At 41.9% G+C, this 27030-nt stretch overlaps 1 protein-coding gene across 1 annotated transcript in view; it reads left to right on the plus strand.

The window, feature by feature from the left end:
- The first annotated feature begins 87 nt into the window (after window positions 1–87).
- KIAA0355 (KIAA0355 ortholog) overlaps window positions 88–27030 on the plus strand; it is a 58119-nt gene continuing 31176 nt past the window's right edge. Inside the window, exon 1 of the mRNA XM_027701520.1 lies at window positions 88–238. The gene's annotated coding sequence lies outside the window, so the exon portion shown is untranslated. The remainder of the gene's footprint in view (window positions 239–27030) is intronic.

A 27030-nucleotide genomic window follows, 5' to 3' on the forward strand; every position in this document is an offset into this window, starting at 1 on the left:
CGGCCCCGGCCGGGCCCCCCCGCGCCCCCGGCCCCGCAGCGCGGCCCGCACAGATTGTTCACCTGATGCGAGCTGGAAGTGCCGCTTGTGGTTGCCGAGCCTTATGCTGTGTGCATATGGTAGCTGCCAGCAGAAGAGGATAACGCGTTTGGGGCTGTAGCTTAAAACTTTACTGATGTTCCTTTGCCTCTCCCTGCTCGAGGGGTTTTGTCGTGTGAGCGGAGAGGAAGTGGTGCAGGTACGTGTTTGTGGGGTGGATGTCGGCTTGGGAATTTGAAAGCGGTTGGAGGATCTCGTTTGTTTGCTTTATGAGAGATTGTAAACGTTATTACAGGTATAAATCGGCCATTGTTGTTATCGCTGTTGTTTTTATGGAGGAGCAGGTGTCTGGGTGTCTGAAGAGCAGGTACCCCAGTGCCGTGTAACCACAGTAGACTCGGTGTTTCAGTGGGTCATCCAGTGGTTCGGGGGCACACATGGCTGGTTCCCAAAATGTCACTGCATCTGAAACCACCGGGGTGGCTGGTGGACAACCTCCAACCTAGAGATTGTGGATTTTAAGGTTACTGTTGCTCGCTGATTCTGTTCTCTCAGCCCAGTGCTCTGGCAAAGAGAGAGTGGTGCTCTTGAGGAACTGTTTTTGTTTTCTGTGGGCGATGGGCGGCCGGAGCTCCCCTTCCCTCACCTCACTGAGGTATGTGGTGTGTGTCGGTGGCTCCCGGCCACATGGAGGTTCTGGTATGCAGCTCATGGGATCAGCAGTGTTGGCCGGGTTTGGTATGTGCACAGGTGCTATTTGTGTATCGTGGGTATCAACATGATTTTGCACTTGGCTGGACTCTTCTACCAGGCAACGTTTCTACACAAGATAAGCTGGGCCCTTCTGTAAGGAATGGCTCCAAGTTCTAGACTTGCACAAGATTTTTCTTTCTTCCTTTATTTTCTGTTTTATACTTTTCTTCCTAGAAGGACTTTGTAAGTATTTAATCTGTTGTTGGGAAGGAGGTGTTTCAGGTCAACGTAAGTGTTTCTGGTGCTTTGTGGAACCTTTGAGGTGTGAGTAACCAGGCTGGAAACAGCACAGAGACACTGCTTTCCACGAATTTTGTGGTGCTACTTCCTAGGTCAGTGTAAGGCAGAAACCCTTCCATTGGCATTTCTCATCCCGAATCAGGAGTTACTCAGGGTGCTTAGGAAACTAGAAATAATGCATACAGGGAATATTTTTCTGGTTGAACGTCTGTTCTCGTGACTCTGAAATTTGATTAACGTGTAAATAGTCCCTCATAAAAAAAAAAAAAAGAAAATATCTGCAACAAATATTTAAAAGAGAAGTAGAGGTTTCTTCTACTTCTTGGACCTCAACTTGGATTTGATCACGTGGATCTTATTTTTCTGTGGATCTGCTGTCTCCACCTTGAGAGCTTTATTTCTCTCTTCTTCCCACTATTTATTATTTTTCAACACCTCTTCTTCCCCAGCATACAAATGATGGCCAGTCCTTTTTTGCAGCAAATCAATTGTGTTTTTCTGTCCTGTGAGGTGTAAGTAAGCTTTCCTTTATACCTGGCACTGACAGTCATTTTGAGTGCTGCCACTTGACACAACCCTGTTTTGAGTAGTGAGAGGCAAGAGAAATTGTGCTGCTGCTTTTGTTTATGTAGTAGTACTGGAATAGGAAAAGACTTGTTCTTGGTACAATGAATGCTGGTACACCAGAAATCCTGCTAATGATAGTGATTAATGGGTGCTGCTCAAAATAGCTATCGCTGCTGATATGACTAATTGTGCTGTGTGAAAGGAGCTCCTTTATTCCCAGTGATCTCAAGGTGTTTCTACAGCTCTAGAGAAGTGGCTGATCTGTGCAGGCAGATAGCTGCACGCTGAGGTGCAGGTCTTTCAGGCAAGTATGGCAGCTCTCTCAGGAGCTGGATGTGCTGCAGAACCACTCGGGGCTGAAAATGAAGAATATTTTCTTGTGGTTACTGTAGGTAGATAGAATATTATTCCTGGAATTGGGTGTCAGCCAGTGCAACACCCTACATGTTTCCAACAATGCCAGAGTATTGTTAGTGGCTACAGAAAGGGTTTATATCATACATGAAAGATGACATTTCCAGCAGCATGGGTAACCTCATCACAGAGCCTTGTGCTGGGGCTGGCTCTGAGGGCAACTGGCTCTGCTGGGCCTGACAAAATCTGTCGTGCTGGTCCTCCTGGAGCTCGGGGGTATGTCTGGATTAGTGTTTCTTACCCTTCCTCAGCCTTTGGGCAACAGCAGTGGATTAGTAACATGCTGCAGGCAATCTCCTGCTCTCGAGGCCTTATCATGTTCCAGGTTCTGGGTAGATTTTTTTATGTATTGTGGCTGAAAGCAATGCTGGAAACGTATATGGGGACTGTGGATCTACACTAGAGGAGGTGCTGTGCCTTGATACCTGTGAAATCTGAGATTTTGGCTGGTACGATGAAAAAATATTCTGAAAGTTAAGTAGAATTTGTAAAGATGGGCTCCAAACTCACTGAGAAGAAGCTTGAAGTTGTGTTTTTTGTGTTGGTGTGGGTATCTTCTCTTCTGCTGTTTGTGTACCTTGAGATGATGTTATGGCAGGAGAGGTTTAGATGTTTGTCCCTTCTGCCCTCAAAGAAACCCTTTAAGATGTGGGATGGGGGCAATAGGACACATCTAATTCACAAATACTGCTTTGCAGGTTAATTGCTGGTTTGGTCTGATATGATTCCAGTCTTGTAGTGTTCTGTGAATAAACCATTTTGGTCTCATCTTTGAATTTTGTTGAAACAGTGATTAAAACAAGGGGGAAAAAAAAGATTTTATTTTTAATGAAACTTCAAAATTAAAATTACAGCTGGTGTTAATGAGGTGTGTTTCACTTTGAAGTGCTCTAATGTGACAAGACAAATTATTTTGAGAGCTGTGGTCTTGAAATATCAATCTTGCCTTACCCTGCTGTAATTAATGAAGATTAGTGTGTTGATTACTTAAGATAAATTTGGAGGGATTGATCTATGTGATTCTAAGGTCATAAACTTTGCATGAGGCAAACTGGAACAACCTTGGAGTAAAAGAGAAAGGGGTGTGTGTATGTGTGTGAGAAACAGCAGAATAGAAGGTTTAGAAATGCTGGTTAAGCTTTGAAGAATGAAAGAAAAGGGCTGAAAAGGGGAATGCAAAGGACTCCAGGTATGGCTGGGGCAATCCTGGGATGTCTGTGAGGGAAGCTCAGTGTGGGTGGGTCTGAGGTGGGAGGAACTGAGGCTCTGTGAGGCTTTCAGGCATCTTCAAGAGCCTGTGCAGCACGTCAGGCATTTTTCCAGCTGTGAATTGCATTCCATCCGTGGGACATTGGCTTCAGTCTGGTGATAACACACAGCAGCTTATCCAGTTCAAGTCTGGAGCGTGATATTCTAGGGCTTGGCTTTGAAGAACCACTGTCACAAAGGAAATAAATATTCTTCGTTTGAGGAAAGCCCTCATATGAGAACACGATAGCACTAGTGCATGGAATTTTTGCTGTATGAGCTAAAAAACAAACAAAAAACTTTAAAAAACTTTTGCTGTAAAGTAACTGCCCGTGTTTTACTATTAGGGTCCCATCAGAGAAACTAATTCCTTAGGAGACATCTTTACAATACTTCCCTTAAATGTCACCAATTCCTTCTTGTGTTTTTAGTAAAATTTTCTCCCTGAAATGACTGATGCATATTTTCTGGTTTAGGCCAGCTGGATTTTCATTGTCTTACAACAGAGCTGTAGTCCTTTGTGGTCTTCTGTTGCTTGCTTTCCTAACAGTTCTCTGCTTTTTCAAGTCGTTGAGGGTTTTGGATCAGTGTGGCTCTGTTTTGTTTTATGGAGTCATGTTTCAGTGGGGTGCTTGTCAGGCTCCAGTGTTCTCTGATAAGCATTTCTTTACAATAGCATTGCAAAAGACAGATTCTCTGGAAAATTTCAACAGGAAAATTCCTCCACCACCTTGTCGGTCATTCCTCCTCAGGCCGAGATATTCTGGTTTTGTTCTTTCCTGGCACTACAGGTGTGTAGGTTAGAATGCTGTGAGGGAACACGTCAACTGGCTGTTTAATAACAGTATTTTAGGTGTGATTCTTGTTTGGTTGTGCACTCAAAGTTGACATTTAAATGGTACTGTCCAATTATAGAAAATTCCTCTCAGGCTCTGCGCAGTGTACTCTGCAATCTGGGAACGGAGCAAATCTCAGACAGTTTCTGAAAGTAAGAGAAAGTTTGTTTCCCTTGATAAAAATAATAATGTTGAGCTTTGGTTCTTTAATGCTTTGTTCTAACACATTTTGGGAACTTTAAAGCAGTATATGGAATGTGTTGTAGAGGAGAGGGTAATGTGGGAGAAGAGCAGGAAGAAGGGACTGAGAGAGACCTTTTTTCCACTTTCTTCTTTCTCCCTGGGCATCCCTAGTGTGATTCATTCATGTGAGGGTTATCTCCCAAGGAAATACATCTTTAATCCTGTCAGTGAGTGAGTGTTTTTAGTTTCCCAAGTAGATTACCTGACTGTCATAACCGGTATGTTTGTGAGTTTCTGGATTGTGTTGGGAATTCCTCTGGACTTACTGGGGTAAAATTAGATCCTTTGAAGTGTATCCACGTGATCTGTCTGATACCAGAATATTCAGAGCAATGTTCCTGGTATTTTTTAATGAAAGTTGAACTTCCTGCTCTTCTGTACATATTACAGAACTTGGCTAATTGTGCCTTAGAAGAACAGTATGAGTCCAAGCACAAGAACTTCCCTGGAGAAAGATAAAGCACCTGAATGTCTACAGCTCACATTCCAGAAAAATCTGGAGATCTTTAAAAGTGTTGTTTCCTAAGCGCCTAAATACAAGGTAATAATTTTAAAAGTTCCTTAAAAATACTTGAAGCTGGCAATCTCATCCTGGAAGCTGGATGCTCTTTTTTATGGCCCAGCACGTAACAAATACTGAAAAGCAGAGAAAGCTGCAGTGACTAGGAGGGACAGACACAGAAACACCCTCCTCCTTGAAAGCCTTCTTGTGTGTGCATCCTCACAGCTTGAGTGAAAGACTGGGGAAGCACAGGGGAAGGATCACACTGGGGAAACGTGATTCTGTGCCAGACTCCAAAAGATTTGAGGAACGTAACCTCTTTCTGTTGAGTGTTTCAAAATTTTTCTCAGAATGCTGTTTGCAAGTCTTGCAGCAGAGGGTATTGTATTATGTGGAAGGAGGAAGAATACAAGGAGGAAGAGGCTACCTAGAAATGTCCTCCTTCCAGTTCTGTATGTTCTTCTGCAGAGTAACTTCAGTGTAGGATGAGTTGGTCATCTCTGAATGCTCAGAAGAAATCATGATTGTCAACTGAAGGTCCAAATGAATGCAGGTTTTCATCATTTGTTAAATGTGTTTAGTTAAAAGATGGGAAGAGCCTGAGGAGGGGGGATTTTTTGGCAGGAGGGCAGAGTAACAACACTGCCTGTTGTTGAGTGCTCTGCAATTCTTTGTCCAAGCAGTTGAAGGCCAGGTGGTGGAGAACAGTGGTAACTAGAACTGTGCAAAGACGTTGTTACAGAATCCAGATCATGAGTGCATGTTTCATAGCTCCGGAATAAACTTTATTTAGTTTCTTACCAAAGACAGAGTTGGATATTTGTGGGTTTTTCAGCTGAACAACAGTTTGCAAATATGTAAATAATAAGCTAATAAGAAATACCCTTTTTCCTGCGTGAGAGGAGTATTTGCAAGCAGATGATGCAATCAAGAACTTGAATATGATGATGAAAAATGGGGTCTACTGCTAAATATATGCACGTATTGCTTAGAAAAACCGAAAGCTTTCATTAATTAAATAGGCAGAAGAGCATGAATAAACTGTGTACAATTTGGTAGCGCTCAAGTTTTGGTTTAGTGAGTTCAGCTCTGAGGAGTGCAGGTGAAATCCAGGCTGCTGGGTTGCTGCTGTTGTTGGCAGGAGAGCAGAGGTGTGAGTGGGTACTTGTACATTCCTTACCTACAGAGAGCAAACTGGGTGTACTTCACTAACCCCCAGTGCAGGACAAACAGATTGCCTTTGTGCCAGTGTAGATACACATGCTCTGATAGAACCAACCTAAAGGCTCCGGGGGTCTTATAACTTGCACTTCTTTTTTAGCTGTTTTTGAAGAGAAGTTGCTCAAGTTTATGTATAGAAGAGCAGGGTAGGTTAACTAAAAATTAAATATCCAAAATTAATGCAAGTATATGTGGACTTCTAACACCATGGCTTATTTTTCTTAAGAAACTTCCATGCTGATGAAAACTGTATGGAATCCTGGAAGGAAATGCCAGTTATTAGAACAAAACTCTGAAAAAAAAGAGCACGTTATAACAGCATATTGTTATTTGGAATATGCTTGGTTCTATGTTAAAATGTTGGAAAAGTCTTTACTCAAAGAATTTCCAGTCTTTCTGTCTGTCTTGTGTTGCTTTCAGAAAGAGAATGAAAACATTTTTCTCTCAAGCAATCCGATTAGATCTCATAATAAACTTCTTTGTCTAAACATTGCAATAATTTCCAGGGCAACAGATTGTGATGTTGAATTCAGCACTTTGACCTCATTTCAGGTCCAAAGAGGAGCGGACATTGTAGAGTTTTAGGCAAGTTATTACAAAATAACTTGGTAATTAGCAAATTCTGTATAAAATTTGGCCACGAATTTAGCACGGCTCTGTTCACAGGTTCTTCTTAGCAAAGGTATTCTACAGATCCAGGTTGTCAACCTTCGTTTAAATGTTATCTTTCACATAAACCACTGTTTCAGGTTTAAGACTGAATATTGGCTCATGGCACAGCATATGGTCTAGTTTGGCAGTCTTTGGTCAAGTGCACTGAGAGCTTTATCCATGTGGAAAAGTGGCACATCCAACCTGTGCTATTTTGAAGTTAATCTGTTGCTTGGTTTAGTGGTTAGAAAAGATCCTGCTCTGGTTAAGGGAATCCATTGCTCTGCAGATGTTGCTGAATGCGAAATCTGTTGCAAACCACTAATGATACATTTTCTGTTTTTGTATAGGAATGTTTCATTTTTGTGGTGATGGATTGGTATGATAGATTAAATCTGTAGTTGACACACAAGATTTAGGGAAAGTTTTTTTGGGTAAAGTGCATTTTCTTCCTTTGAAGACAGAGCAGGAAAAGAGTTTTTGTTTGGGTTTTGTTTTTCTTTTTTCCGTCTTAGTTTCTGGAATGGTTGGGTTGTAGGAGGTTTCATTAGGATTGTCTGATACAGTCAGACAAATGAGTAACAGACCATGAATTGCTCTGTGATTGTGCTGCCCCTGAACACGAGTTAGAAGATTAAAGCTCTTCTCTTTCCATATCACGGTGATCACGAGGTCCCTTTCCCATCATGGATATTGTCCTTCAGGCATCAGGAGGTGTTTGCTTGGTGCTGGTCAGGTGTCAGGGGGCTACTGCTCCAAAACCTTTCCTGGTGTATTTGATTGTGGACATTTCTGAAGGGTGTTCTTTACCCAGACACCTTGGGCTGAACACGGGCTGTGTGGGTTGCTGTGGCTCAGGGCTGGCAGAGGGCATGACTGAAGAGCTCCTCTGGCTTTAAAGGTACAACAGATGAAGTTTAATTTGTTCTTAAACAGCTGCACAGAATTTGTTGCTTGTGCAATGCAGTGATGTGGGGGTTTGGTGTTTTTTAAACTGAACTTCTCAGTTGGTTTCTGAGGAAATGTCTGTAGAGCAGCACGTTGGTCTCCCCAGAGTCCCCTGTCCTTACTCACTTATCCATTATTCCCTTCCCTTCGGGGCATTGTGGATGGAAAAGGTCTGTCCAGGCTCTGCCTTCTCTTGTGTTTCAGCACCTTTTGCTGGGTGTCTTTCACTTGAAGGGCCTTCATGGCCTCAAGTTTGTGAACTGGGAGAGGAAGGCAACTACTGCTGATTTTATAGGACTGATAAAATTTGGCTTGACGTTGTGATTCGTTTGTTCTTTTTCCTGAGACATTCACATTTTTATGGGCTTTTTTCAACCTCACGCTGCAACCAGTGGGTGCTTTTCTCTATCTGATAGAATGTGTTGTTGCTGGTATTTTAAGTCACATTCTGAAACAGGAGAAAATTATGTATTTCTGTCAGGGGCTTTCCTTTAAAAAGTTGTATCTGTGTTTTGTTCTGAAATTGTTTTAGGACAGACGAAGCAGATTCTTTTCAAAAATTCTTGCGGTTTCAGGGAAATAATATATTGTGTCTTCCTTGCATGTGCTATTTGATATATTCTGTTCTGGAGCATGACTTCTCTCTGCTGTGTTGGTTGTTTTTCACTGCACATGAAATCAGAGATCAAGAAAAACAAGGGTAAGTATAGTTTATGAAATTTTCTACACTACATAATTATGCTAACTTAAGGTTTTGTAAGTGATACAGCCCTCATAATTATGAGTGTTCATAGGAAGGTGTGCAGTGTTTTGATTCAGATGTTCAGTGTGCTGAAGAGTAAATTGTAATATGAATGCAGGACATCTTGCATGCTGTGCCTGTGCTAAATATTTTTCTCTAAAACGAATTCTAATGTGAGCAAAGTTAAATTATATAATATATATAATTTATATTTATATAAAATAACAGATATATTTTTATAAAATAATATTTATATATAATATATATTATAAATATATATTATATATATAGTTTGGAACAGTAGACTTGGGGCAAATATACAAGTAGCTATGTGTGAATATTGATTATTGTGCTTGGTAGGATGTGAAAAACCTCATTGTGCCTCAAAGCACTGTTGCCTTAGTGGACTTAAAATCCCTTATTTAGCTGTCGCTCAAGATTTGTGTTGAGGGGGTTTTTTTCCCTCCATCTTTTACATCACACCACTGATTTAAGACCTGCAGTTCACTGGCTGTCACTGGCCTTACCCTGTCACAGGCAGAGAATGTTTTGGCCAAAAGATGGTGTTGTGAGGGACAGTGCTCCATCTGAGACAGCCCAAACCTGGTGATCTTAGAGGACCCCCTGAATATATTGTGAGAAAAGCAGGGAATGGTAATTGCAGCTGTAGAATATCCCTCAGAGAGGGGAAGCATTTGAAAAGTTGACTTACATATACCAGTGTGTGTCCTCAAGTGTGAGATCCCCTTGTCTTAACTGCTGCATATTCCAGCACAACACCTAAGATGCTGTTTGAAGTAGTACTTCAAAACTGATGCTTTGTAGTTGATGTGAAGGGAAGAATTGGTTTTTGTTTTCACTGGTGAAATTATTCTTTCTCTAAAACTGCTGCTTAGGTTCTTCCATATGGAAGATATTACCTCAGCTTGGACTGGAGGTTGTGTGGCAGGTACTTGTGGCTTACTCACATTTACTCTGGAATGCCTCTCCTTTTCTTGTTTGTTTGCTTTTCTCTGCTCAGAAATGTTAGGTTTTGTTAGACACATGCATATTGAAGACTGTAGTAAGAAACACAGCAAAGCAACTGCTCACAGTCATGAGCTCAATAAGTAATCACTGAGACTACTCAATGTAATCTCTTAGAATTAACAAATATTAGGTAAAAAAACTGTTCTTATATGAATAACAAGCTTAAATCAGGCACTTTTCACAAGGGCATGTAGTGATAGGACAAGAAGGAATGGCCTTAAGCTGAAGGAGGGTAGACTTAGATTGGAGATTAGGAAGAAATTGTTCCCTGGGAGGGTGGGGAGGCCCTGGCACAGGTTGCCCAGAGGAGCTGTGGCTGCCCCATCCCTGGAAGTGTCCAAGGCCAGGTTGGACAGGGCTTGGAGCAACCTGGGCTAGTGGGAGGTGTCCCTGCCCATGGCAGGGGGTGGAACAAGATGGGATTTAAGGTCCCTTCCAACCCAAATTCTTCTATGATTTCAGGATAATTTAGTCAGATTTTTACGACATTGGTGTGTGGTATAAACCTCGATGCCACAAGATTTTTTTCATTGATGTTTATTCTTGAGTAGTTACCTTCTAGGTGCTTACTAGTATAGATTGCTTAATGTAACATTGAAATTGTTCTTATTGGTAGTAAATAAATATCAGTTCTAATAAAAATTCATTGTCTTGTCCAAAATATGGACAAAGAAATGGCTACTAAATGGAGTGTGTGGAGTGTGTGTTTCAACTTCAGAGGCAAAGAAATGCCAGCATAATCACCTGAAAAATATGAAAAGCAGTCTGTGGAATAATCTTCTGTTCCAGACAGAGAATAATACATTAGCTGTAAGAGGAGCTAAGGTTCTGTTTTACAAGTGGCTATACTGTTTAAAATGATTTGCTGATTGGCATGCAGCAACTCAGAAAGCAGCAGGATGCCTTACTAATAACATTTGAGAGCCCTAAAATACAGTTTAATCTCATTTTTGAATATCATTGTATTGATATGCTGCACAAAACCCCATCAGTTTCATTGCCAAGCACACAATCATCTCATTTTTTATGCTGCTGAATCCAGTCACTCTCCTTTTCTCCTGTGATTATTTTTGTTCCTACTTTTAGTTTTACTGTTTTTTTCCGGCTTTACACTTTAATTCCCGTTTCAAACTCCCCTGTTTGTATGTATTACACAGTGAGGATTGGAATGTTAGCTGAAAGATGGGCAGAGGAATCTGCCGTGCTGAAAATGCGAAAGATTTCCTGTTGTTGTTTGGAGTTGGAGTCCCTGCAGCTTAAACTCTCCTTGCTTCACAGAAATACACTTGTGGTGGCGGAGGATATATCTTGATATATCTAATAATACTCTGGCTGTGGTTAGTCCCTGGTCTGTCTTTAGAACACATTGTTCCTAATAAAATAATAAATGCACAAAGTGGTGTGGCCTGCTCCAGCTGCAGAGTGTTACTGGATGCTTTGAAGGAAGGTAATTATTTTATTTATTTCTGGAATGGAAATTTTGAGAAAGTGACTCATTGAAATTCGGCTCCCTCAATAAGGAGAACATGCCTCATGTAGGGTGCACGTAACAGGTATTGTCAGGTGTGTGCAGGAAATACATATTTGGTGTTACTTGTGGATGAAACCAAACCTATAAATACCTTAGTGTGGTAGGTAAGGATGCATGTCTCACACTGTGGGGTTTAAGCTGGCTGGAGTTAATTTAAAAGTAGGAAAAAGCAATTGAAAATAGACCAGTGTTGTTGAATTGAAAGCAAGAAAGCAGGATATATTCTTAGTGTTCAGAATTTGCAGGAAACTACAAACTTGGTGTTATAATAGCTTTTTCAGAAAGAAGATGCAGAAAATAAATGTAGCATGCCTGTGTTTATGCATTGTAGTGTTCCCTGAGAGATTTCTACAGATACATACTGTGGGCTTCTGTAAAATATAGAAAGTGTAATTGCCTAATGGAAGAAATGTGAGAGTAGAGCAAAATCCTTCCAGAGCTGTAGAAGGAAGGAGTATTGGTAGAGTAGGAACACAGTTTCCTGGGTTTTTTCCATGTAATGCTTTGGAGAACAGGAAGGGAAGGAAATCCTCCTGCAGGAGCATGTTTGCTGTTTGCTGGTTGTGGAGGAGTGATTTGCACTTTCTGCTGCCATCAGAAATCCAGGAGCAGAGGACACATAGGCTCAGGTTTTTGTCAGAACCTGCCTAAAGGGGCAAAAACGTGGAAGAGGGGGCATTATTGGTAAATGGAGAACATAATAAAGACCTGCAGTGCAAGTTGGGGCTTTACATCTTGGGTCAAGCAACAGGGTTCTGTTGCTCACAGTTCACAGTTCAGTGTTCCCTGGGCTCTGTTACTGTGCTATTTGTCTTACAGCAGATGGAAGGAGAGTTTCTTGCCTAAGTAATAGTTTCACTTACCTGCTCCAGAGCCACTGTGGAAGTTGTGGCTTCCATGATGCTGATGATGGAGGAGTGGTTGGCGTTGAGTTTTGTCCAGCCTGGCTGAGCCGTGGCTGCTGTGTGACGGTGCTGCTGCTCTTGGAGGAGCTTGGGAGCAGTGAATGAGTGGGAATGTCCTGGATGAGGTCTGAGTTCAGAGGGAAGATCCCTGGCTGTGTTTCCTGAGGGATATGGACTCTTCAGTGTGGAGTTTTTGCAGAGGGTGGGTTTCCTGTAAGGCTCCAGTGGCACATGCTGGGTCAGGTGTGTTGTGGAGGGTCGTGGCCAGAAGACCCGAGTCAGAATGCATGTGCTGTCTAATTTGGCCACTAATTTTATCTTAAATATAGTGTTTACTAGGTCGTGTTATCCTTGTAGATCATGTTAATATACTTAGTATTATAAATTGAATTGCTAAATTATTCTTTAAAAATCGATTTAATGACTATGTTGTTAAAGAAAACCGTCAACCATTGTGCTGGTCAGTGCCCATTTCAGCAGTAATACCAGCACTGTGCTGACTTACCTGCTGCTGCTGGAGTGCTCTGAGTGAAAGGCTCATTATTTTTCAAAAAATAAGGTTTCCTTTCAGAAATTTAAAAAAACCCCAAACCACTAAACTTTCAGTGAGCTTAAAAGTTTTTTCACATGCTGCTTCAGTAATTTGAATGTTGCATATAAACCATTGTATGTTGAGAGGGTTGTTTTCACCTAATAGAATGTTCCAGCCTGCAGCAGTGATTGGGCTCCAGGAGACCTTCCCTAGGCAGTAAGCATTTTTAAATAGTGTCACATATGGATTTACTCTGGTGGAATTTGGATTTCATTCTTTATGACTGATGAAGAATGTTCTTAACAAAACTAAAACCACCTCTGCTGCATCCCCACAAGTTTATGAAAGATGGGAGTGGAAACAGTGCTCAGAAATGAAAGACTCTGATACTCCTTGGTGAGAACTTCAGAATTGCTTCTGTAACTCTCATACTAAAGCCAGAGACTGAGGGGAAATATTCTTTAAGTTGTATTTACATTGATAAGCAATATTACATTAGTTCTTTAATTATGCATTTTATTACCCTGGTGTCCATAAAATGCTTAATTAATTTAATATTTTGAAATAGCTGGGTTATTGGACAGTGCAGTGGTGATACTCTTTTTCCGTTTGAATAACAGTACCCTTTTGAAAACATACTTTCAAATATTTTCCTAGTGGCATGATAAATTTTTGTGGTTGTCATGTATTGACATGAGAGTCTTTGAGGTTTTTTAAAATGTTTCTAGTCCTTGTTTTGAGGTGCGGTTGAGAAGTTTTCAAATGTTGACCCTTAAGACTCAATGAAGTTGAGTTTTATATACGGTTTTATAACATTATTTTGCTGAGGGATGAGGCAGTCCTGACTTGCATTTATCATTTGTGTTGACAAGGTAATTTTATCTATTTCTTTTAAATAAGGAAAGAATTGTTGTCCCCCAGTAGTCACTTAGGAATGCATCTCCTGGGTGCAGTGCTCCTGCCATCCCTCTTGACTTCTGCTTCCTGGTGTGCCCTGCTCGGATCAGCACATTAATGACGTGACTCTTGACTTCCCAATTTCTCCCATTGTTTTTCAGTCCCTTTCAAAATCCAGCTCTGCTACCTTAAAAAGTTCTTACACTTGCTTTTCTCTAGTCTTGATTTGTGTTCACTTATGTGCTTTTATTCTTAATTGCTGGAGGCTGTCCTCCCACTTGCACTGTTCAATTTGTGTCGAACTGCTCATAAATTCAAACAGCGCCCTGCTGAGAGCAGGGTGGAAGCTGGAGGAGTGGGAGAGAAAGTAGAACAAACTGATGGTATTTACCAGCCCTGTCTGTGCAAACCAGTGTGCAACAAACCGTATTTATTGTGAGGCAATCTCACAATTATCTTATTGATAAGATATATATCTGGAAAAAATTAACCAATCATGTCATAACACTTAATGTCCTGGTTCAAGGATTATTCCTCTCTCCTCATTTTGCTTGTGTGGTCATGTTGGCCTGTAGCTGATAATGTCTAAAATATAGTTTGGAAAGTAATTTTATGAAGTACTAGGGGCAATTTCTTTGCTGTTAGCATCCTAGGCTGCCTGGCTTTATTATTAATCCACAGAAAGTCTTATCAGTGCAACTGGCCTTGATTTGAAGGGCTTGGTGTAGGCACCACAAGTCATTTGTGGGTCACTGGAGTTGCCTTTCATCCCTCTGTGCCAGTGCAGGTGTTCCTGGTGCCCAGTGCCCGGGTCAGTCCCTCTCTGCAGGGTGAGCACACACCAGCTCAGCGGTGGGGATGTTTTCTGGGGCTGGAATCACTCATTTTGGGGTGTGCAGAGGAGTGTCAGTGTGTGGCTGGGGAAAATGCAGCCCCAAGGGCCTGCCCGTGTCACTGCAACCTCCAGGCTTGGGATCCTCCTGGAAACTTCTTGTTTTTCAGCATTTGGGAGGCAGAAGAACCTTCTTTCATTCCTCGGGGAGCCGTTCTGTAGCAAAGTGCTTTTGTGGGAGAATTTGTTCACGGGGGAACATTTTGCCCTACCAACTGTACAAATTTGGTATAATTGGTAAAAATAGGAAAAAGGGTTATGGATAGTGCTCATTAATTAAAAGTCTAGATCTTAACCACTGCCATTGTGGCCTAGATGGATATCTGATCCATCTTTTAATTGGCTTTGTGTAACAAATGTTACAGAATGAATGGCAAACAAACAACATACTTTGTTGTTGCAAAAACCCAAACAAGTTTAAGTGAAGTTCTCATAAAGAGATGGTGTCAGATGAGAAGATTTCCATTGTAATAAACCCCTATAAGTTGTAAGGCTTTTACTTAATGTCCACAGATAGTTTCCAAGTATGAATAATTGCTGGAAGTTAATGCTCTGCTTCCCAAACTGCCCTGAAGTGCAGATCTGTTGTATTTTAAGGTCTTACCTTCCAACAAATAAAGCTGTTTCATTGCTGTGCAGTACTGACAGTAGTATTGAAAATCTCTTTCTTAGGGAAAGCTTTAAACCTGCATTGTGTAAATACACTGTTTCTAGTGCTCTTAAAAGTAATGTTAAATTGTCCTCAACAAGAAACATGTGGTTATAAATTCTGATGTGCTCTGTGCACTGTCCCGACTGTCGGAAGCAGAGTGTGCAACACAGAGGATATTTAATTCAAAAAATTGGGATAAGGGTCGTGAATTGTAGGCTAGAAATAGAAAATAAGATTAGAGGTTATGTTTCAGGCATGGAGCTGTCTCTGGGGGGGGGAAACAGAACAAGGTTACTTCAAGGTTTGGAGCCTGGTTGGGGGATGGGGAGAAGGGAGGAAATCCAGCAGTGGCTAAAAATGGTGCCTGGGGGAGTTTGTAGTAATACATACAATAGGAATTGCCAGGCATTGCCTTGGTGCTGAGCCTCGTGCAGTGGAACCTCCTCCTCCCCATGGAATTCTGGTGCCAGGATGGTCATGGGCAGTGCCTGGCACCAGGGGGGGGTTGTGGCTGCCAGCACAGACAGCCCTGCTGGGGAAAAGGTCTCTTTCTCCAAATCTAATACTTAGGAAATATATCTGAAGGGGGCCTGGCCAGGGCCACGATGGAATCATCAGCTGGTATTGAAGCATTGCTTAAGTGTTTTTGGCACCTTTGCAGTGTCCCAGGGCTGGCAGAGCTTGGCTGTGTCGCAGTTTATGCAGCAGAAAAGCCCTTTGTCAACACAAGTTGCTGGGAAGGAGTGTCAGCACGGCTTAAGTCACCCAAACATGACTTAATGTAAGCCTGGTCTCTCATGTTGCTAATAAATTGTGAGTATAATTGACACACCAGAAGATGCCACTTAAAATTTTAAATATTTCATTCCAGTCTTAATTTGTGACCAAAATGCAGCTCTGTTAAGGAGTTTGGAGAGATGCCATGGCATGTCCTTGGTTAGGTGTAAAGTCAGGCTCTTCCACTGACTGCTGTGTGTGTCACTGTTGGGACTGGGTGCTTTGGGGGGAACACACATGAGGTTTCAGGAAGATCTAACAAATAATAAGTTTAAGCTTAAGTCTTCAGGTTTGCCTCTGGATGTTTGATTTCTACTGAACAGATCAATCCCATTGTGTTAATTTGTTTTATGGATTAAAACGTTACATCTGTTTCTCTTTCAGAATCTATTACAGCAGCATAAATGTGCCATTGTATCCTCTGCTGTGCAAAAGAGTTCTTGCACAACTCAGTGCAGAAATATTTGGCACATAACCTGGTGACAAATCATGCCCGTGATTGAGGGCTTAGTTGTTTATATAGAACTAGCAGTACTTCTAATTTCAGGACACGGTAAGGTGATGTGACTGTGTTTTATATGTTGCAAATTAGGATTGATAATTATTGAACTATTGATAGTGGGAAATATTTGGGAGTTTTTTGGTGGATAATTTTTAACCTGAGAACAGTGCAATTTTTTTAAAGGACAAAAATGACATTCCATGAGGCAGATCCCATCAGGATTTCTGTGCACATCAGCCTGACTGCTGGGTGCCTTTCCATGCCATACACTTAATGTAGCAGCTCAAAGCCGGAAGGTAGAAAAGCTGTGTGTGCTGAGACAGAATTCCATGGATGCATTTGTTAGCAAGTAGCTCTCATGTGCAGTTATTTATATTCCTTGGTAGCATCTACACCAGATATAAAAATCCCCAGATTTATTCTCCAAATGTGTAAATTTATTTGCATTGAAAGAAATTGAACTTCGTTATTACGAGCGTTAACTCTTCTTTTGAAGAAGCAGAAAAACAATAGTCTGTTAAAATATTAAAATATTTGCTTTTCTTAATAAAAGGAAAATCAATCAAGCTGGTCTTCCCAGGGAGAGCATATAAAATGCAAACCCCAAGTAACTAATTGCTTTTAAACCCAGGAATTTCTTGCAGCCCTGAAGTGTAAGGAGTGGATGGAGAAGACCCAAGGTTGCTCTGGTGTTCCTCAGCCTCCAGCTTTGGGATGTTGAGTTGACCTGGGGCTTATTTTGGCATTTACGTTGTGTGGATGAAAGGCAACAAATTATTGTGTGGACTGAAATAGCAGGTGGGATTACTGGAGCAGCTCATGGGAGGCACTGGAATCCAGAGTCTCTGAGCTGCCATTGTGGCAAGTTGGGGGGACAGTGGCTGGGACCCGGGGGCTGCTGGGGAAGGGCTGGTGGAGAATTCTTTGGTCCCGCTGCTTAAGTTGTGTTTGAACCAGTTAATGGCCTTGGGGGAAGATGGAGCAACTCAGGGAAGGATTTTTTCCCTTGTCTGCTGTGTAAATCAAGCAGAACAACCTGATAAGTGCTAAGCTTTGGGTGGTCTTGAAGGGGGAAATGATACAGTTTGGGCTGTATCTTTTCCTTTTGATTTGTATTAGACATTTATAAACTGGAAGGGTGCTATATTTGATCTTATAATTAATCCTGTTTTGACCCCAGCTCTGCAGGATGAGTAAGTGCTATTTTAAAAATCTCATCTATATTCAATTAAGCCTTATAAATTCTGATCTTAATGAGGAGGTGAATGCTGTGCCCAGGACACACAAGCAGCTTTTTTGATCAAAAAAAAATGAGGGAAGGTTATGAAGTATGCATGCTACTGCTTCTACTTTCCTAATCCTTATGATCTCAAAGTACTTGTCACCACTGTTCCTTCATCAGCTGCAGAAATTAGTTCTACATAATCTAATATATTACAAACCATAGACTTGTTAGAAATAAAGCATTTTGACAGTTCCAAAAGTCTCCTGTTACAAAGGTCTAGTTCAAAAATGATTTTTAGAATTAAAGTGAAAACCACTCAACTACTACTATTTATGAAATTGCTATTTACAGTAGTATTATGCTTTTGTAGTATTATGTACACACTAATGTTTGGTTTTGTTATGGGAGGGAGACTGTTATTCACACTGGATTGCTCTGGTTTATTCATATCCTGTGACAGTGAATCAGATACTGCTGTCTATATACAGCCTGAATTGCCAGCCAGCTTTGGGCCCAAATATGGTAAACATAATTATGTTCATTTGCTGTAAAAATACATTCTCCTTAGTTTAACATTTCCATGATTACAGTTTTCTGATAATTCCATAATTTTCAGCATGAGAGGGATATGAAAGGCGTAATCATCGTGTCCCTCTCTTCAGCACAGAATATAGTTTGTTTTCCTGGGCAAAACTCCAGCTGTTCAGTGATGAATTTACTGCTGCTCAAACACTGAGCCCATGAACCATTTGGGAAGCCTGTTCCCAACACAGGGGTTGTGCTGTGGAGACACAAATCTGTGTCAGGGAGACAGCAAAAACCTCGTGGCTGCCCCTGTCATGTGGCACTAATGTATGTGCTGATGGCAGTTTTTCTGATAGATGCTCCTGTTTCCTATTTTTGGAAAGGAAAATATCAGATCATTTCAGAATACTTAATGCTTTTCAAGTAGGAGACTGTCAGTGAGTTGGAGGAGAAGGCAAATGTGAAATTAAAGCTTCCAGCATGTACTGAAGAGAATAAATATTAGTAAATAGTGATTTTAATTTCAGTCACAAAGAAATGTTATGATAATACTTATTAAATATAAAAAGAATAGTTTACATGTGGAAATACATGCTAATAGTAGCCACTTCATTTATACAGGTGGGTTGGGATTAGTATGTTTAATGCAGCTAAGAAAAAGCATTTGCAGGGTTTTTTCTCTCTCTGTTTGGATGTAGTCTGGTACCAAGAGAATGTTGTAGACGTGTTCTGTGGCAAGTGTTGAGAATTCAGAAGCAGCATAGTAATTTGGGAAAGGAAAGATTGTTGGTGTTCAGTAACTCCAAATGTTTTGAAAGCTTTCATCATCCTTGGTGCAAACAGGGGAAAAAAAAAAAAAGATGAAAAATCACATACAGGCTCTGCAGGCTTTGCTGTGTGTAATCTGTCTCATGTTTCTAGTACTCAAAACTTCCTTCTTCAGAGAAGAGCTTTAAATGTGTAGGTGATCTGTAATTTTCTCTGCCTTGAAATACTACTTTTGTCTGACTGCTGAAATAATTAAAATGCCTACTGAAGTTAGTCTGAGTTTGGGTTTTTTTAAGTTGTGCAGCGTCACAAACTCTGTTAAGACAGTTTGGTCGAGGGATCTTTATTTCAGTGGGAAGATTCAGTTGTGTATAGCTGGGAAGTGTGAGTCCTGGGGCTTTTCTGAAATGTGGTGTCTCTTTGTAGGAGCAGCAGGACGGCTGGAAGCTTTGTCTGAGAGGGAACAGCTGAGTTATGGATGAGGAAATGTTCCTGTTTGCAGAGGAGTTGTAAACAGTGGGTTGTGACACACAGCCTTCAGTGAGCACTGAGGTGGAGGGAGGAAGGAGGTAAAAGTGGCTGTGCTGATTCAGACTTCAAAACTGATCCAGCTCAACCTTCTTTATCCCATGGTGGCTATAAATGGATATCTGGGGAAAGGCAGAACAGGGTGAGTTTGTGGGCAGCACTGATTTCAAACTGGCCTCAACAATTTGCTGCCTTTGGATTTCCTGAGCCTGTGGTGAGTCTGTAGTGACCCAGATGAGCCCCTCTGCAAGGAAGGGTGATAAGAGTCCACAACTCCACAGGAAATTTGAAGTGTGGGTAACCCATGGATTTATGCAGTGGCACAAGTATGTCTCTGGCTTTCCCAACACTGCTGCTCCCTTCCAGATTTATTCTTCTGACTCTGCCATTCACCATCAGGAAGGTGTTTAGCAAAAACAGGCAGTTGTAACACCAGATCATCTTTCTCAGTGGTGATGATCGGGCCAGAGCTCATCATTTTGGATGTGAAGTTAGGATTGTTTTTCCATGTGGGAGTTGATAAATTTATCCATAATTAATCTAGTGTCTTATTTTAGTCCCTCAGCCCTGTAAAGCTGTGCCATTCCTTTTGAGTGTGTGTGTGTGTGTGTGTGTGTGTGTGTATATATATATATATGTCAAGCCTAAATGCTGTAGTTTTGCCCTGATCTTATTCCCACTTGTTTTTCCAAGTCTTGTTTAAGGTATGATTTGTTTAGGGCAATGAAAACTTCCTCAGAAGCAACTACCTTTTGAAAGAAGATGTGTTGAGGGTAGCATTTATAGAATATCTTCCACTTATTTCTCTACACGCTTTGTCAAAGGGTGGGAATTATTCCCATTTTTCTGGGTGCAGAAGCTTTTTCTGCAGTATTTGGGTCCATGGATAAATCACTTCAAGCCAGTGGGAATAAAGCTCTACATGGAGCCCTTTGCCTGGTTTCTTGATCTGCACTGACTCAGCAGTAACTAAGCTCTTCAAAGGGATTTCCTAAACCTCTTATAATGAATTTTAGTAGAAATTTTCAGCATGGATCTTAAAACGTGTATTGAAAACCTCTCTTCCCAGTGAATGATACTGAAGAACAGGTCTGACATTTGCTTTTGTTAGAAAGCTGCAATTCATGCTTTAACAAGGAGATTTAACTCTTACCTGACCACGTGGGAGACACCACTGACTTTAGTGGACCTAATCATCTGCATTGCTGAGTCCGTGGCTGAAGTGAACCCAGAGCCTGAAGGTGTCTCCTACAATCTCACAGGGTTGCAGGATGGTTTAGTGTTGGGGGTTTTTATGGGTTTTTTGTTGTGGTTGTTGTTTATGATATCATGTTCACCCCCCATATGAAAGCTTGTCGTCTGCATAACCTTGGGAGATGGGGGGGTTTGTGGTTATCGTTACACAACTGAGAAATAACTGCACTTGTTTTCTTCATGCTTGTTTCTTCTGTTAGGTTTTAACAAGGAAACATCATCCTAGACTCTGTGCTTGCAGTTTTACCTTTAAATACAGTAATCAGGAGTGACAGGGTGAAGAACAGTCTGACATAGGTGGCTTCTGCTGTAGCTTAGAAAGACTTCAAGTGTGTGTGTGTGTGATGTGCTGGGTGGGTGTGCAAGGACAGACTTGGGAATTCTCAAATGGCCGTAACTGGACCATGATGCACAAGCCTGACCAAGTAATATTCCTGCTTCACATATGCTTAATTGGATATTATCTCTAGTTCAGCCTTTCCTCCCTGACTTCCCTTCAGCAGGAAGTGAAATCTGGGGCTGAAAAAGATCATTTATAGGAACACATGTTAACTTATTCTGGAGATTTTCTAGAAATGGTCAGCTCACCATGCTGTGGTTGGAACTATGGCCTGCAGTTCTCTGCTCTGTGTGGAAGAGAAGTGTGTTTTTATTGAGGGAGGGCTTTCAGTGTGCACAGGTGTCCCTTCCCCAGCAGTTCTGTAGGCAGTGGCCAGGATCAAGGAATTCTGCAGGTGAGCTGTTCTGGGAGGCAGAACTGTGCCTTTCCTGCAGGAGGTTTGTGCTGCTCATGCTTGCCCACTCTGGTCCCACAAGCATTTTCTTCACCCTGGCATGTTTTCAGCTCTGATGAGAGCGTGCCCGTGGCTGATGGAAGTGCATCCTTTTGGGAGATGAGAGTTGGAGTCTTGAGTCTCCTCTGGCTGACAGTCACATTTCCTGGGAATTTCTCGTGCTGTGTGCCTGCCCTTTGTAAGGCTGCTCTATCAAAAGAATAGACATTCTTTTCTTTCTCTTTTCAAAGGGGAACTGATCCTGCTTTCAAAATAGATAACACAAGCACCTATTGCCAGGGGAGGATTGAGACAGTGATCCTGATCTGACACAGGCATCTATTTTTGACGTTGGGGGAGGCACCCAAGTCTGAAAGAAGCTCTGGTTTAACACATTCCTCTCACCAGCTTTTCCTTTTGCTGTCATGTCTTATTGCTGAGACTGGAGTTGGTGCTGTTTGGTGTGTGACGTGGTTTGCTTCACACACAGTGTGAGGAGTCTCCTGATGCACTGTAGGCTCTGCCTTGGAAACATCCAGCTCCCTGTGCTGGCAAGTGTGAATCCCATGGAGAAAGACCTGCCTCCCACCTGTGTGTTTTAGGGGCTGTAGTTTCACAGGTCAGGGCTGTGGGTTCTTCTCTGGAGGGTTAAGGGTTGGGAGTGAGGTGTCCCAATGCTGAGCAGCCAAGACCCTCAGTACTTACCTACCTCCCAAAATTTGGTGTTCTTCAGCCTTTCCCAGGTCTTTCTTGTTTCTGAGTGGTTTTTACAACAGAGTCTTTGGGGATTTGTTGGTTTTGGGCAGGGCATGGGGAAATCAGTGAAATCTTGTTCTTTGAGTCAATGAAACCAAGTTGCTGGTTGAACAGATCTCCATGCTTTGGTTTGTAGTTGCTTCATGGGGAAATGAGCTCTGTTTCTGAATGAATAAGTTGCTCTGTTGAAATTTGGGGTGCTCAATTGGATGACTGTAGTTAAACTGCACTAACTACAGAGTCCCTGAAGAGCATGTTCTGTGAGCTTTAGTCCCCAGCAGGTGGGAGGGAAGTCCCTGAATCGGTTCTGACTGTGGCTATTGCCACCCACCCAAGCCTGAAGCAGAGTGGGCCAGAGCATCTGCTGAGCTGGTGTTGGGAAGGGGAGACCCTGGAAGAACCATGTATCCAACAGGAGCTTCCTGGATTCACTAGGGATTCACTTGACTACTTTTTTTGTTGTGGTTTGGTTTTTTCTTCCAAGTGTTCTGGGCAAGCAGCCAAAAAGGAATCCCAATGAGCAATTCATGAGCTAACAAGAACTAAGATGATTTTGGTATAATGATCTATTTTTGTCTCTCCTCCTGTCCTCCTCTAATAGGAGATTTTTACAACTTGGATAACAAAAAAACCCCAAACTAAAAAAAATCCCCGTAGGAGGTGCCTGGATCTCCTGGTGGCTGCAGCCCCACCCTGGTAGGACTGTCAGCCCTGGGAAGCAGCGTTGGTTTTCCTCTCCGGATTTGTGTCTCAAGGACAGACACCTGAGCAGAAGCAGTTGGGGTTTGGGGATGTGTATCCTCTCCCTGCTGGCATTCCCAGGCTGGTGGGGCTGTTGTCCTGTGCTGCATCCTGCCAGCTGTGGGAGTGAGTCTGGGAAAACCCTGAGCCTCCTTTGCCCTGGTGGGTGGTGAAGATAATCAATACTTGTCAACCCCTATCAAAGCACTTGCATGCTCCAAGTATTTATGATGTGTTGGTAAGAAATTCCAGGTGCAGAATGACTTGGTTGATGTCAGAGGTGAATGGATATTTTCTGCCAGTCAGCATCACTTGAAGGTGGCTCTTCTTGTGGACTGAAAAGTTTAATTTTTGAAGCATAGTTTCAGCTCTTGTATTATCCTGAAAAGTTTCATGTCCAAAAGTGTTTAAAATTGAAAACAACTTTTAAAAGCTCCCATCCTGAGATTGGCTCAGTTGATTAGAGTGTGGTGCTAATAACACCAAGGTTGTGGGTTTAATCCCTGTGTGGACCATTCACTTAAGAGTTGGACTCTGATCCTTTGTGGGTCCCTTCCAACTCAGAATATTCTGTGATTCTGTGACACTTAATTTTATGCATTTTCTCTTTATAGATGGATTGAATATATTATACAAGTGCCATTCTTATGGCAATTTTAATATTAATAGATGTGGTGTATTTATTGAGAGTAATGGAGATGTTGTAGTCGAATCAGAATTTAATTTATCAGGTTGAGATTTGTCGCTGAAATTCTAAATATTTATATTTATATTGAATCCCTGGTCTGTGGATTCCAATTTCTAGTATTTTTTAATGGATATGTTTTGTCAACACAAACATACACACTGTATATATCTGTAGGTGTAATCCATCTTCAGTTTGGGATAGTGTAAAATGAATCAACTCCCAGTTAAAAGTCTGTGCAATACTGTGTTGATGTCTGTCTGAAAATCTCTCTCCAGAAATAGTTGAGGTTGTACCTGACTGTTTTCCTTAACCTATTTATTTATGAGGATCATGAAAAGTTTATTTGGAGGAGTTTCCACTCTCTGTCTTAGTCCACATATATTCTTCCCTACAATTAGCAACCTGTCTGGAAGGGGCACAGGAATGACCCCGTTGCAGTGCACACAGCCCAGCTCTGCCCTGCACAGCAGGATTTGGGGGAGGCTCAGCCGTGCCCTGAGCTGGGACAGTCCTTTGCACGTTCCCTTTCTCCTGGTTAAGCCCAGTGTCTGTGCTTTCAAACCAGACTGATGGTCTGATGGGGGCTCTCTGTGCTGCCTTCTCCTGAATCCCTGCCATTGTCCGTGCTGTCCTTGCCAGCTGAGCTGTCCTGGGATACACCAGAGCTCCGGGGCTGTGCCGGACATCCCTCCCAGCAGGGACATCCCTCCCAGCAGGGACATCCCTCCCAGCCGGGGTCCCTGCGTTAGGCCGCGGCTTCCTCGGCCAGGATGTTTGTGCTGGATGCCAGTACCCAAATTATTGTTGCTTGGTCACTTTTTTAGCTCTGAGCCAGCTGGTGGTGGGGACAGGGCAGGACTGACCACTCTCCAGGAAGCAGCCTGGGCTTCCCCTGCACTCTGCTCCTGTTCCTGCCATGTGGGGAGGACGGTTTGGGAAATCTGTGTTGAAGGTGTTCCCCACTGGACTTCGGGTGGCCTGGCCAGGTGATGGGTGGGATATACACATTTGTGCCAGCAGACCCTGAAGGTGGAATGACACCTTTCCTAGTGGAGTAACTGTGGGATTTGCACAAGATTTGTGTCACTAAATGCAAGAGGGAGTTGGTGTGTTTTGGACAGGAGGCCCTTGGCTCTGGCAGCTTCCTGGCCTTTTGGCCTTGCAGGAGGTTTGTTTGTTCAGGCTTTTCCCTGCTAAGCAATCTGGCTCTTCTGGGTTGTGTCTGTTGGAGTTACTTTTTTTGAACATTGGTTGAACTTAGTTGCTCTCATGTTTGATTGTTTTTCATGAATGGTTAAGTTAATCCTGAGATTTGGAATCTGTGTCTCATAAAATTAACCCCAGCATACAATAGCTGGAAGTGTTACATTGAAAAAAAAGTAGCTCAGGTGTTTTGGATCATCTTCCTCTTATGTGTTGTATTGCATATTCACTGGAAGGACAGCAGAATCCATAAAGAAAACCTTTGCAAGCAGTTTTTAAACTCGAGGTCAGAATCTCTTTTAAAGCAGTGCTTCCTCTGCTCAGTTTCCTGAGGTGATTCAGGGAAAAAGTTGCCTTCTCTTCCAGCAGGGTAATCCCAAATAGGATGGATGGGGGATTAGACCCCTTGTGTTGGTCCAAGACAGAAACTGGGAGGTGCCAAATTCCATTTGTCTGAAAGTCTTCCCTGTTAATTCATATCTCTTCAAATTGGTGAAGTTGGAAGAAGGCATTTTTCTGGGAAGTATCTTAAGCAAAAAGTTTTGGATGCTACATTTTAAAAAAGTAGGGAACTCAATTTGCATGTGCACTTATTTTCCTGCAACTTCTGTTTCCTCTGTGCAAATGTGGCCATTTTTAGAGCAGCTCCTGTAGGTGTCTGATTCTCTGTGGAAGTTCAAACAGTCCAAACTAGTAGCAGTGCCTTAACTTCAGCCTTAACTCCTCCAAGTGAGAGCACAAACAATGTGATGAGTTTTTCTAGTAGTGTTTTGCAGCTTTCAGCAGGGTAGTGTTTAGTGTGGAGCTGGGTTTTGTGCTATATATTAGTTCTGTTGTAGTTTTTAATAGTACCTGAACAGCACGGGGTTGGTATTGATTACATAAAGGAAGGACTAAAATACCTTTACTTGTGGTATGTTTTCTGATACTTTCTTCACTTCTGTGAGTATTTCTGTTTTCTGTAAAATGAAGTATAAGCTTAAGTTTATATTTTGGACTGATAACAGGCTGTTCTTGTATCACTAGAATGAAACACTGTGATTATTTTTCCCCCTAATATGGCAAGACTGAGATTGGCCTGAAGTTCACACAGTTGCAGTATGGAGCCCTCACTGGTAGTCCATGGCCCAAAAGCAGTGAGGGAACTGCAGCACTGGGGAAGGGAAGGAGAGCGTGGGAATGTTCTCCAGTTGACTTTTCAGGAAAAGATGCAAAAGGGAGAATGTTTATTTTGTATGTAGCATGGTGGAGAGCTCATTATAGAACGTTTCAGCCACAGCATTCACACACATGCCTGGTGTGGAGACTGTAGCTGTCCTCTCTGTAAATAAATATCTGCTGAAGATACAAACTGTCCTCTTTAGGCTTCTGTGTTATTTTATTACAAGGGAATTAGGAAGTTGGAGAACTGAGTAAGTACCTGCAGGTTTGTCTGTGACATTTTCTACAAGTAAAACAATGATTTATGGTGTTTATAGCTGCAGAAAACCTGAACCCCCCCGTTTTGTTTTGTTTTTTTCTGTTCATTGCATTTCTGTGCTTTTAGGATGTAGCAGGTTTCTGCATTGGGTAAATATCTGACTGTTCCAGTTGATGAGTTCAGTGTGTTTGAGCCTGGCAGGCTCCTGTGTAACCACAACCACCACACTGAGATGTGCTCGGCTGAGTCAGGGCCCTGGAGCTTGAAAACCCCTTCTGAGCTTTTTCTCCTTTTGGCCCTAGTTAACATTAGATACTTCCTGATCATTTCTTAAGTTCCTCTGCGATGTGAAATTCATGTCTACTTAGGGAAAACAATCACTGATTTCCTTATACATTGCATTTAAATTAACCAACTCTTTTGTTCCATCTGCATTTATCTGCAATCAAGGGAACCAGTTCAATCATGCTTCCCACAGTAAAGCAAGGAGCAGAACACTTTCAGCTGTGCATATCATATCAAGACTTCCTAGAAAATTCTGGTTTTAATGAGTTTATTGCATTTTGACATGTTCAGTGTGAATATTGAGAGAAGTATAAAGTAGTTGGGGAGGTAAGCAATCAGCCTAGAGTACTTTAAGGGATGATGAAATGCATATGGGAATTTCTGCTGTGTTCCATCTGTTTATCAGGTTTCTAAAAAGTGAGAATACAAGAGAATATTTGCTCTGTGTCCTGGAAGCAGAACCATCTGCACCAACAACTTCTTTAGAAACTTGTGCCCTCTTATTTTAGTGGGAGTGAGACTGTCCACCTCTAGGTGTTTGTCCTGCTGGGTCTTGCCTGCTTCTGTATCTGTGGGATTCTTGTATCCTACATTTGTGTCCAAACATATCATGGGAATGAATTGATATTGTGCGTGTTCAGACAGGTGGAAATAAGAAATTTTGACTGAAGAGAAAAATCTTTATTCCCCAACCATTTTGACAATATTAATAACAGTTTTCATTTCTCAAATATGATATCTAA

The sequence above is a fragment of the Neopelma chrysocephalum genome, unplaced genomic scaffold, assembly GCF_003984885.1.
Source record: "Neopelma chrysocephalum unplaced genomic scaffold, ASM398488v2 Primary Assembly neopelma1_159, whole genome shotgun sequence".
NCBI lineage: Eukaryota > Metazoa > Chordata > Aves > Passeriformes > Pipridae > Neopelma > Neopelma chrysocephalum.